This window comes from Heptranchias perlo, chromosome 33 (assembly GCF_035084215.1).
Source record: "Heptranchias perlo isolate sHepPer1 chromosome 33, sHepPer1.hap1, whole genome shotgun sequence".
NCBI classification, from domain to species: Eukaryota; Metazoa; Chordata; class Chondrichthyes; order Hexanchiformes; family Hexanchidae; genus Heptranchias; species Heptranchias perlo.
In genome coordinates this window covers 3,670,900-3,683,382 of record NC_090357.1, presented here as the reverse complement: position 1 = coordinate 3,683,382, position 12,483 = coordinate 3,670,900, and the positions used below count along the sequence as shown (strand labels likewise).

The following is a 12,483-nucleotide window of genomic DNA, read 5'->3' as shown; positions in this document are numbered from 1 at the left end:
AACATGTTGCAGACATATACAAACAGCAAAGTTATGGGCATGCTGGATGAAGGATCATTTGGAATTTAGTCAAGGTGATCCTTGTGCTTCTACAGTTCCGCTATATAAATCTGATGCTGCATCAAGCGGGCCCTCCAAAACTGCAATTACATCGCTTCTCAGTACCGATGGGGGTATGTTTGCGGAACTGGTACGGAATCAGTGGATAAAGAACAGAGGCTACCGGAGATGACATTAGAGACGGTGATTCTAATGTATATTGATTATTCTTGTTTGATGATTCATACCCCTTACAAAGCGATAGTATTCTGCAAGGGCGTATATTAGCAAAAGAACAATGATATAGAGAGTAGGGTAATAACATCCCAGGTAGTGCCAAATTAATTTCTTAATGAGATTTTTGATGCAGCCTTTGGAACTAGACCATTTTAATGGTGACAGTTGACGAAACTATGGCCATACTTCAGTTCAAAATAAGTTACTGTTTCCACATGCTGACTCTGAGTGCCATAGAATGATACACAGAGTTGATAACTGGCCTATTCTTAGGGGAATCAAGTATTCTTATCCAAATCTCTACATCATGATTGAATAGTCCACCAACACTCACTGTCTCGGTTCACACCTGAGGGATGGCTGGCACCTGAAAAACTGTATTCCAACAACAGTGGGCGCTTTTAATAGAGAGGGGAGAAAAATATGTAAATACTGTGCAGAATATCAAAAATGTTCAATAAAGAAAATGTAGTTATTGGTGAAAGCTAGACCTTTCACACAGTGAACAAAGTTTTAATGTGATATAATTATGATTAAGTTAGGAATCAATGTAAAACAAATGGATATTTGGGGGAGGGGAATGGAGCTGCACACTTTTTTTTTTAAAAGGGATGCAGGGGAGCAAGCCACCCAACCCAGGCTTCTGGAAATGCTGCTCTGCATCAGACACAAGGCTGTGTGCAACCTTCGCCCCAAATTCTGCTCAGGAGATTGCCACACCAGTGTCCAATTGAGAACCACAGACTGACTAGAAGAGAGACTGAAATGAAGATTCTGTGCATCTTGACTCGACCGCAATTAACAGTGGGATGCACTTCAAAATTAAAGTGTAATGATTTTCACAGCATGGCAACTTGTGTTGATTAATAACTCAGGATGCCTTTTCCCAGATAAACACAACATTGAAAACTATTGTCCCACATGGGACAGTTTTGGCAAATCATGATTACCGCTTTAAGTCAAAGAGTACAAGTCTAATAACATAGGTTGTTATAAGTGACAAGCTGTATTTAGATCCAAAATAACTGCAACAAACATATAGGGTAGAGTATTTAATTACAGGAAAAAGCCACAAATAGAATAAGTCTCCTAAAGGAGCAGCTCCATCTGCTGCAGTGTGAACTTTTTAATTGGTGTTAGCACAAGTAAATAAAATTAACTGCAACCCAGGACCAGAAACATTTTTGTCTAATGTTGGCACCACCCTGTTCATTGTCCTGTGAAGTAGATTCAGTGAGTTGATTGAAAACCTCCAGCACAGTACTTGTAGTTGTGTGTGCTAGGGATTATGTTGGGCAAACTGGGTAAGAGGTATAGGAGGAGCTCATTAACAGAGTAGTTTAAAGTAGGATAATCTAGATCGAAAGAACTTCAATTTATATAGCACCTTCTTCAGGATCTCCCAAAGTGCTTCACAGTCAATGAATTATTTCTGAAATGTAGTCACTGGAGGTCACTTATAACAACCTATTAGACTATGTAGGCAAATGCAGGAGGTAATTTGTGCACAGCAAGTTCCCACAAATAGCAATGAGATAAATGACCAGTTAATATTTTTAGTGGTGTTGGTTGAGGGATAAATGTTGGCCGGGACATCAGGAGAACACTGCTGCTCTTCTTTGAATGTGGGATCTTTTACCTGAACAGGCGATTTAAATTTAACGCCTTATCTGAAAGACAACACTTCTGACAACGCAACACTCCCTCAGTATGGCACTGAAATGTTAGCCGAGACTATGTGCTCAAGTCCTGTAGTGGGACTTGAATCCATAACCTTCTGATCAAATGGATGATTAATGGGAAGATCTCAGAAATAGATCATGGATTGGAGGAATAGTTGGGGGGTGGGGTAGAAACTGGACTACCTGAATCACAGACATAGTGAAGAAAAAGCCAAAAGATGTATAACTGTGCCCTAAATTTAGATTTTCAACAGGCATTTTAAGTCTGAACCTTTAGGTTTCTCTTCGCTAGATGGAGCAATGAAAGGGCATTAATGCACTTTACTCTCTTTGCTTGGCTACCAAAAAGTTAGGAACAGCTCTGCCCAGCAGTGAGATTTCAGAGCACCTAAAATAGAACCAGACACAAAAACAAGCTGAGTTGATTGCAAAGTTGCACAACAATGAAACCAACAAGTTGCGTCAGATCTTTCGTAACTGGCTGTGTATCTGTTAATTATTCATATAAACATCAAACACCCTGACCTTTGCCTCGATAGAAAATTTTTAAAAAATGACTGAATACAATTGAGAAAAGAATGGTATGAGAAACATTATACTGCAATTGAATTATTACATAAATGTAATAATGTTTTCCCCCCCAATTTTTTCCCTTCCTTATTTGAAGGTACTGGTTCCTGTTGTTCAATTCCACAGCTACTAGCAGCCCTCCAGTACCTCACCCAAGTGATCATTTTTCATGTGTGAGCCTGGACAATGAGCGGAGGGCATCACAATGAAATGGAGAACCCAATCCTGTTCTCACTCGACATCTACAAGTGCACACTTTCTAGCCATGGGTCACTCATTATTAATCAGGACCAGGAACTCTGGTTGATTTCCTTTCTTAGCTGAGACCAATTCTGCTGCCCTATCTTCTGACCCAATTGATCAACCAAGGCAGCATACTGGGGATAGAATTTGGGTTCAGTAATACATCAGGTGGCATATTTACCTACTATGTCATCAGGGGAAATGAAAAGGAGAACTGAAAACACTTACCACAGCATTATCTTACATTAAAAGGCTTGTCATCTTTTTTCTCATGGTCACTGCCGGTCAGACGTTGCAAATTAGGCTCATTCCACTCCAATGATATTGTATAACTGCAAGTGAACTATAATTACATTTACATTGTAAGGTTTTAGGGGATATGTGGAACTATGATTTTGGAATTGGAAAGGAGAGGGAATGAATGAACTGTGCCATTTGTTGCCTGGATAATAATCTCCTTTTAAAATTAATTGAGTAAAATTGCCAAAATCTGATATTACCTGAGAACACTGGGAAAGGATTTACAGAGATTGTACAAAGCAAGAGAAATCGCAACAAAACATCATGTGATTCATTAACACTTATTTATGGGTAAAAAACACCACACAAACTTAAAGGATGCAAGTTTATGCCTGAAGTTGCTCATTCCATTCAATTCAGGAAAGGAATTCAAGAGAAACTTCTTTACCCAGAGTTGTGAGAATGTGGAACCCGCTACCATATGGAGTGGTTGAGGCAAATACCATAGATGCATTTAAGGGGCAGCTAGTTAAGTACATGAGGGAGAAAGGAATAGAAGGTTATGCTGATAGAATTAGATGAAATAGGGTGGGAGGAGGCTCATGTGGAGCGTAAACACGAGCATAGATCAGTTGGGCCAAAATGGCCTGTTTCTGTGCTGTAAATTCTATGTAATTCCTAATCAGCCACTTTTTTGTCGGCAATCAAGGGTGGGAACGTAGGAAAGAGACTTGTTCTCAGTTCATTCTTTCAGACCCCTTAGGGGTTGGTTCAGAGTGATATTGTCTAAGATCTCAAGTCTGGGAGTTGGTTGTCGGATCATAGTTGTACTCAATCCTGCCCACACCTGACATCCAGATACGTGCGCTTTCCACTTAGGGTCACTGGACACAAATCAGGAGTGAGAACACCTGTTGATTTGCCCCAGCTTCAGGGGCTGAGGCTAATTATATCGTTCCAATTGCCAAGCCTGCTGGAATCAGCTAACTCAACACAGACTGGCAGAAAAACCTGGGACCTTCTGATGTTATGGCTCATGCTGTCTTTACCAACTGAGCCATTGTAGAAGCCTTTTAATGCAAATTGTATTTATCCATAGTTACGAACAAATAAAGTAGATTAAATCTGACTAAATTTAGAATTGCGGCTCACCAATTAAATATAGAAGCAGGCAGGTATCACAGCAACCCAGCAGAGGAGAGAAGCTGTTCTCAGTGTGAACTGGCTGACGTGGGGACGGGCTGCACCTGTTATTCCTATGGCCCAAACACCACAATCTCCAGGAGCAGATGCTCTCAGATATCCTGTTGAAAATAAACTATCAACATGGGAATTAGCTTGTAATTATAAATTTCCACAACATTGAAAAGAATACTGTTTTGTTTTATCTCCTTCCTTCCCCAAGGATGTTTTAACAATATTTCCCTATAACTATAAAAATACTGAACAGAATTAATTTAAATAAATACAGCAATGCAGGAATATTAGTTTAGCAACACTGTAAAAGAATCAGAATTAAGAAGCTGTTTTCCTGAGGGGCTTCTCTTTTTGATTTTGACGCTCCCTCTTTCTGTTGCTTTCTCTATTCTCAGGGGCAGCCTTACCAGTTCCCTACGCTATTTTGCAAATTTTCTTTTTCAAAGTGATGGTTTTTCAATTTCTTCCCAGTTTCTTGATGTAACCTATCCATCTTTTCTCTTTTAAGGCGTCTTCTATCCTGTTATGAGTCTCCTTTCTTGGCTCCACCATTCCCTTTTCAGTCTCCTTTCTTTTATCTCTTCATTTTATTTCCCTCTACCAAAATCTCCACTTTTTGATCACTATTTCAAATTCATCTTTGTTTCTGAAAGTACAATTCTAACTCATTCTCTCCCAGGACTTCAAATCTGGACATTTTATCTTTCTCCTGCAACCTATAAGCTTTTAAAACTCAGGTTTGGCATCATCTAACACAAAGGAAGAAAGGCTTGGCATTTTTATAGAAACATAGAAAATAGGAGCAGGAGTAGGCCATTTGGCCCTTCGAGCCTGCTCCGCCATTCAATACGATCATGGCTGATCCTCTATTTCAATACAATATTCCCGCCCTCTCCCCATGTCCCTTGATGCCTTTTGTGTCTAGAAATCTATCTAGCTCCATCTTAAATATATTCAGTGACTTGGCCTCCACAGCCTTCTGTGGTAGAGAAATCCATAGGTTCACCACCCTCTGAGTGAAGAAATTTATCCTCATCTCAGTCCTAAATGTCCTACCCCGTATCCTGAGACTGTGACCCGTCGTTGTGGACCCCCCAGCCAGGGGAAACATCCTCCCTGCATCCAGTCTGTCTAGCCCTGTCAGAATTTTATATGTTTCATAGAAACATAGAAAACAAGAGCAAGAGTAGGCCATTCGGCCCTTCAGGCCTGCTTCGCCATTCAAAATGATCATGGCTGATCGTCTAACTCAGTACCCTGTTCCCACTTTTTCCCCATATCCCTTGATCCCATTAGCATTAAGAAATATATCCATCTCCTTCTTGACTTGGCCTCCACTGCCTTCTGTGATAGAGAATTCCACAGGTTCACCACCCTCTGAGTGACAACATTTCTCCTCATCTTGGTTCTAAATGGCATACCTCGTATCCTGAGACTGTGACCCCGGTTCTGGACTCCCCAGCCATCGGGAACATCCTCCCTGCATCTAGTCTGTCTAGTCCTGTTAGAATTTTATATGTTTTGATGAGATCACCTTTTATTCTTATAAACTCTAGTGTATATAGGCCTAGTCAACCCAATCTCTCCTCATATGTCAGTCCTGCCATCCCAGGAATCAGTCTGGTAAACCTTCGTTGCACTCCCTCCATGGCAAGGACATCCTTCCTCAAATAAGGAGACCAAAACTGCACACAATACTCCAGATGTGGTCTCACCAAGGCCCTATATAACTGCAGTAAGACATCCCTGCTCCTGTACTCAAATCCTCTTGCAAAGAAGGCCAACATACCATTCGCCTTCCTAACTGCTTGCTGCACCTGAATGCTCACTTTCAGCAACTGGTGTACAAGGACACCCAGGTCTCGTTGCACCTTCCCTTTTCCCAATTCACCATTCAGATAATAATCTGCCTTTCTGCTTTTACAACCAAAGTGGATAACCTCACATTTATCCATGTTATACTGCATCTACCATGTTCTTGCCCACTCACCCAACTTGTCTAAATCACATTGGAGCCTCTTTGCATCCTCCTCACAGCTCACATTCCACCCCAGCTTTGTGTCGTCTGAAAACTTGGAAATGTTACATTTAGTTCCCTCATCCAAATCATTGATATATATTGTGAATAGCTGGGGCCCAAGCACTGATCCCTGCGGTACCCCACTAGTCACTGCCTGCCACCCGGAAAAAGACCCATTTATTCCTACTCTCTGTTTCCTGTCTGTCAACCAATTCTCAATCCATGCCAGTATATTCCACCCAAATCCATGTGCTTTCATTTTGCATGCTGACCTCTTGTGTGGGATCTTATCAAAAGCCGCCTGAAAATCCAAATACACCACATCCACTGGATCTTCCCTATCTATTCTACTAGTTACATCCTCAAAAAACTCCAGTAGATTTGTTAAGCATGATTTCCCTTTCATAAACCAATGCTCACTTTGTCCAATCCCGTTAATGCCCTCCAAGTGTTCTGTTATCACATCTTTTATAATAGACTCTAGCATTTTCCCCACCACTGATGTTAGGCTAACTGGTCTGTAATTTCCTGTGTTTTCTCTCCCTCCTTTTTTAAATAGTGGGGTTACATTTGCCACCCTCCAATCTTATAGTACCATATCTCTCTTAATGTCTCAAATTGCTTCATATATAATGAATTACTTTAAAGTCCACTGACTGTTATAGTGGCAAAATTGGATTGTGGAAATCTGGAACTTTCTCCCTCAAAAGGCTATGAATGCTGGGTCAATTGACATTTTTAAGACTGAGATTGATAGATTTTTGTTGGATAAGGATATCAAGGGATATGGAGAAAAGGCAGGTAAATGGAGTTACAGATCAGCCATGTGGCAAAAGTGGCAGCCCTTTGTATGCAGCAGGATCCCACAAATAGCAGAGATGAACAATCAGTTCAACCTGTTTTTGGTGGTGTTGGTTGAGGAAAGAACGAGAGCCAGGCCATGGGATCTTCAACATCCACCTGCACCTCCTGAACAGGCAGAAAGGGCTTTGATTTAATGTCTTATCCAAAGGAACTGCTTGATTTACCTCATCTCTCAACTTTGGTGGCAACCTGCACTATAGGCCTTGGAACTCCATTGGGGTTTCTTAATTAAAAATAGCTCCCCCAGCTGTGGTGCATCACAAGTAGTTCAATCTACTTGTACCAACACATAGCGATGCAACAATATTTTTATTATTCATGAGATGTGGTGACACTGGCAAGGCAGCATTTATTGCCCATTTCTAGTTGCCATGAGGGCATTAAGAGTCAGTCATGTAGTGTGGGGCTGGAATCATGTGCAGATCAGGCTGGGTAGAGATTGCAGGTCCCCTTCCCTGATGGACATCAGTGAACCAGTAACAGTGAACCATTACAATAATCTGGCAGCTTACATGGTCATTTGTTCTGGTACCAGCCCACAAATTACCAGATTTATTAAATTCAATTCGACAATTTAACAAGGTTTTCTCCACCAGACATCTTTATCAGCAGGTTTGTCCACAACTCAGTCCCTTACACTTGCCACACATGTAGATTACTGAAAATGTTGATATTACTGCCTTACATTTCCTGGAAGTGAAGGATAACCTAAGGTAACTGCTGTCCTGTATGTATTGGGTACTATGCATCAGGTATGGGAGGGTAGTGGTTATGATACTGGACTTCCAACCCACAGGTTATGAGTTTAGTCTTAATGGTAAGTTGCACAACTGAAATCAATAAATCTGGTAATTTGTGGGCTAAACCCTGAAAAAAATAACCATGAAAGCTATAGATTGACATATAAACCCAACTGACTATCCTTACTCGGTCTGGCCTACTGTGACTCCAGTCCTACATTATAGGTATGATTTTAACCTAACCCGCCTGGCGAAAGCGGTGCAGTCTGGCCAGATTCTGACTTGCATTTAGGAAATTAGAATCCTGCTGCATTATACTTTAACGATAGCCCCGTGTCAACAATAGCCACCCCTCTTAAAAAAACAGGCTCTGGATTGTATTTATATTTAAAAGAGCAGGGGAGCGGGACTAATTGAATGGCTCTTTTAAAGAGCCGGCACAGACACAATGGGCCGAATGGCCGCCTTCTGTACTGTATGATTCTATGAAAAGGGTCAGAACTCTTACTGTATTGTTTAGGGACAGAGCTAAGATCAAAAGATTAGGTGGGGAGGGCAGGTGGTCGAAGTCCAGATTTAGCACAATGACATCCTCCAATGCCGTGTTGCTGTTCGGGTCAGACTCAAAGCCGCAACGTGATCGCAATCGAAAATTTTAAAGTTAAGATTAGTCAATTATTTGCAGTCAGTTTTGGTCAACATTAAAGTGCCACTGGTAGTATTTATATCACATTCCTGCAGAACTTTACCCATTTATTGGCACTTTAGAATCATAGAATGTTACAGCACAGAAACAGACAATTAGGCTCTTCAAGTCTTTGCTGGTGTTTTTCTCATGTGAGCCACCTAGTCTGATCCTGCTCCCCTGCTTGCTTACCATACCTTTTAATATTTAACTTTTTCAAACAACTATCTAATTAACTTTGAGAGGAATTTAAGGACGCTGCTTCAACAATGATTTGTGGCAGAGAACTGCACATTGTACCCAATCTACGTAAAGACATTTTTGTAACATCCTCTTTAATTATTTTGGTGATTATCTTAAATTTTTGTACTCTCGTTACCCGTCTCTCCAACCAGTGAGGAACAATCCATCTTTATTTACCTTAGTTTAACTCTTTCATTATCTTGAAGACCTTTATCAAATCAACTCTTAACCTTCTCAACTCCAGTGAAAAAGCCCTAACTTCTCAAGTCTCTCTTCATAGCTGCAACCCCCTCATTCCTGATAACATCCTAGTGAATCTATGCTGCACCTTTTCCATTTCTTTTACACTTTTCCTATAATGGGGTGCCCAAAACTGCACACAATACTCTGACTTTGATCTAAGCAAGGTCTTGTATAAGCTCAGCATTACCTCCTTGCTTTGTATTTCATGCCACTAAATAAGAAACCAAAGATTCTCTTTGTATTTTTATGGTCTTATCTATTTGTACTGCCATCTGTAATGACCCGCATATCTGTACACCAAGGTCCTTCTGCTCCTCTACTCTGTTTAAAATCTTACCATTATGGCGCATTCTCTTTTCCTTTCCTTTAAAAATATATTATCTTAGATCTTTTACACTAAACTGCACCTGCCACCGAGTTGCTCATTGTGCTAGCCTATCCCATGTTCCGCAGTTTGGTTTCATCAGCAAATTTTGATAATGTTTATTCAATTCCTGAGTTTAGACCTATGAATTAGAATAGACCCATCATAGTTCCCCTGCTTGAGACAGTGGAATTTTTCTGTATTTTCTCTGGAAAATGATTCCCTATCAATGTGTTTACTTGAGAATGGGAATACCTGGAGACTGAAGATAAAACAGAAAGGTCAGAATCCAGATCACAATGGCAGGCAGTGAGTTGTTTGTATAGGATAATATTGCACATAGCACTGCTGATAATCAAGATGCAGAGAAGGATCCTGTGAAGATCTGTGAATTGGTTTTGAGATGATTTGTGGTTGCTGGCATGAAGAAGTTGGAACCAATGCCTAATGAACCTTCCAACCTGAGGAAAATATTTGAGAGCGAAGACTAGGCCAGGTGCCAAAGAAGCCAGGGGCAACTAAATTGGTCAGGGATTTAAGGGCTCCTTTAGATCTCAGATGCTTAGGATCTTGAAAACCCAGGAGCCTCAATTCTCATTAGTTTTTGATTTAAAAATGTCATTTTTTTCCATGTTTGTCAGCTTGGCTTGGCTACTAGCGCTCTTGCCTCTGGGTCAGAATGTATCAGTACACAATCTAAGCTGACACTCCAGTGTAGTAAAGAGTGCTGCATTGTTGGAGCTGCCGTCCTCTGGAGGAGATGTTAAACCGAGGCCCTGTTTGTCTGTTGCCAGTGGTTAAGATGGACGTTAAAGATCCCATGGCACTGTTCAAAGAGAAGCAGGGAGTTCTCCTGGTGTCTGCCAATATTCCTCCCTTAGTCAAAACCAGAAGAAAGCAGATTGATTGTTAGTTGTGGGATATTGCTGGCATAAAATGGTTGTTGCCGCATTCAACTACATAACAACAGTTAAAGCACTTCAAAAATAATTCACTGGTAAAGCACTTTGTGTAACAATAAAGTGCTATATAAATGCAAGTATTATTCTCTCTTAAAAATAAACTATTCCATTGCCAAGATTTTCCTCTCTGTTTACACTAATTTAGTGGGTGTAATGGGGTAGGTGGGGACGGAAAATTGGGTCCTTTCTTCATGCATTGCTAATTCTGCTGGAAGTGACGACAGCCCCTGTTACTGCCCATCCAAACATGGCTGGGTCTATTCAAAAAAGACCAAAATGATGTCTTATGCCACAGTTTCTGTCAATACCACCTAAGCAACCCTGATGCTTCTTGTGCCAGCATGTTACTGGCATCCAGTGCCGCTAGGGTCAGCGGATGGGGTTTAAAATTTAAAGGTGCCAATAAGTGCGATCGACTGCAGACCATTGATGCACTCGCCCACACCAGCAGATGGGCTCTAAGGTCCCTCATCTCTTACGTCCATGGTGCAGATGGCCCCTTTAAGCAGCTGTCTGCCACAGAATCCAGTGAAGCAGCGATTTTTCCTTTCCTCCCTGCGGTGGGCTCCCTAGCACAGGTGGAAACATCAAGGAGTGCCCACCAAGAAAGTATGGGACCAAGTGAGGCAGATGGGTGCACGCAAATCCCATCCCCACTAACTTTACGCTGGCTAGTCCAGCAAAGAAAAAATCCCACCCAGCTTGCACAGGAACATGGGAACAAGGGGAACTGGAGGCTATTCAGCCCCTCGAGCCTGCTCCACCATTCAATTAGATCATGGCTGATCTGCTCCTCAACTCCATTTACCCACCGTTGCTCCTTATCCCTTGATACTCTTACCCAACAAAAGTCTTGGAAGCTCCAATTGACCCCCAGCATCCACAGCCTTTTGGGGGAGAGAGTTCCAGATTTCTGCTACCCTTTGTTTGAAAAAGTGCTTCCTGATTTCACTCCTGAATGGTTTAACTCTAATTTTAAGGTTATGCCCCCTTGTTCTTGATTTCCCCACCAGAGGAAATAGTTTCTCCATATTACCCTATGGAATCCCTTTTAAACACCTTGATCAGATCACCCCCTCAATCTCCTACACTCGAGAGAATGTAAGCCAAGTTTATGCAACCAGCCCTCATAATTTAACCGTTCTTTTAACAGACCAAATCTTACATCTGGCATTTCCTCCAAGTTAGCAACTGTACTGTGCCAACTCTTCCTTAATTCTAGAGAAGCTTGTTCTCCTTAGAGCAGAGAACGTTAAGGGGAGATATAATAGAGGTGTTCAAAACTCATGAGGGGTTTTGATTAGAGTAAATAAGGAGAAACTGTTGCCACTGGCAGGAGGGTCGGTAACCCAGAGAACACAGATTTAAGATAATTGGCAAAAGAACCAGAGTGAGATGAGGAGAAACTTTTTTTACACAGCGAGTTGTTATGATCTGGAATGCACTGCCTGAAAGGGCGGTGGAAGCAGATTCAATGATAACTTTCAAAAGAGAATTGGATAAATACTTGAAGGTGAAAAATTTGCAGGGCAATGAGGAAAAAGCAAGGTGATGGGAGTGGGACTATTTGGATAGCTCTTTCAAAGAGCTGGCACAGGCACAAAGGGCCGAATGGCCTCCTTCTGTGCTGTAAGATGCCAAATACACCCAGTGAACTAAGGGGCGAGATAAAAAAAAATAACAAAATACTGGAATCCTGAAACAAGAAGAAAAAAACTGAAGGCATACAGCGCAGTGTCCAGTCAGTCAGCGCATCCTTCTTCAGAACTGGTCCGTGTTGCAGGAGATGATCGAGTGCCTCAGACGATGATGATGGTGGTGGCGGCGGTGAGGAGCAGGGCGCGAAAAGGGGGATGATTGACAGCTAACCGCACGCGAGCGAGCGAGGCGAGCCGACAGTTGGCAGCGGCGCGCGGCAGCCAACCCCCGGTTCACCCGACCCGTTGACACTCGTCGCGCGGAGAAGGATGAGTGACAGTTAATACTTAGCCCCGCCCCGCGCGGGAGCGCGCGCCGACCGTTGAGCTGTCTCTCTCTCTCTCTCTCGCTCGCTCTCTTTGGCTCGCGCGCCTGCAATCCCCAACCTGGCCTTAAGGCGCCGCTTCTTCCCGAAACACCCAACCCCCGCCGCGAGCGTCACGAACTTAAAGGGGT

The 12,483-nt window shown here is 42.1% G+C and overlaps 1 long non-coding RNA gene across 1 annotated transcript; it reads right to left on the bottom strand.

Annotated features, from left to right (window-relative positions):
* Window positions 1–905: 905 nt before the first annotated feature.
* Window positions 906–12,347, bottom strand: LOC137301391 (uncharacterized). The gene is made up of 3 exons (XR_010958284.1): window positions 12,058–12,347; window positions 9,623–10,243; window positions 906–4,329 (listed from the first exon to the last, which is right to left on the bottom strand). It is a non-coding gene; the product is annotated as an uncharacterized lncRNA (long non-coding RNA).
* Window positions 12,348–12,483: the final 136 nt, after the last annotated feature.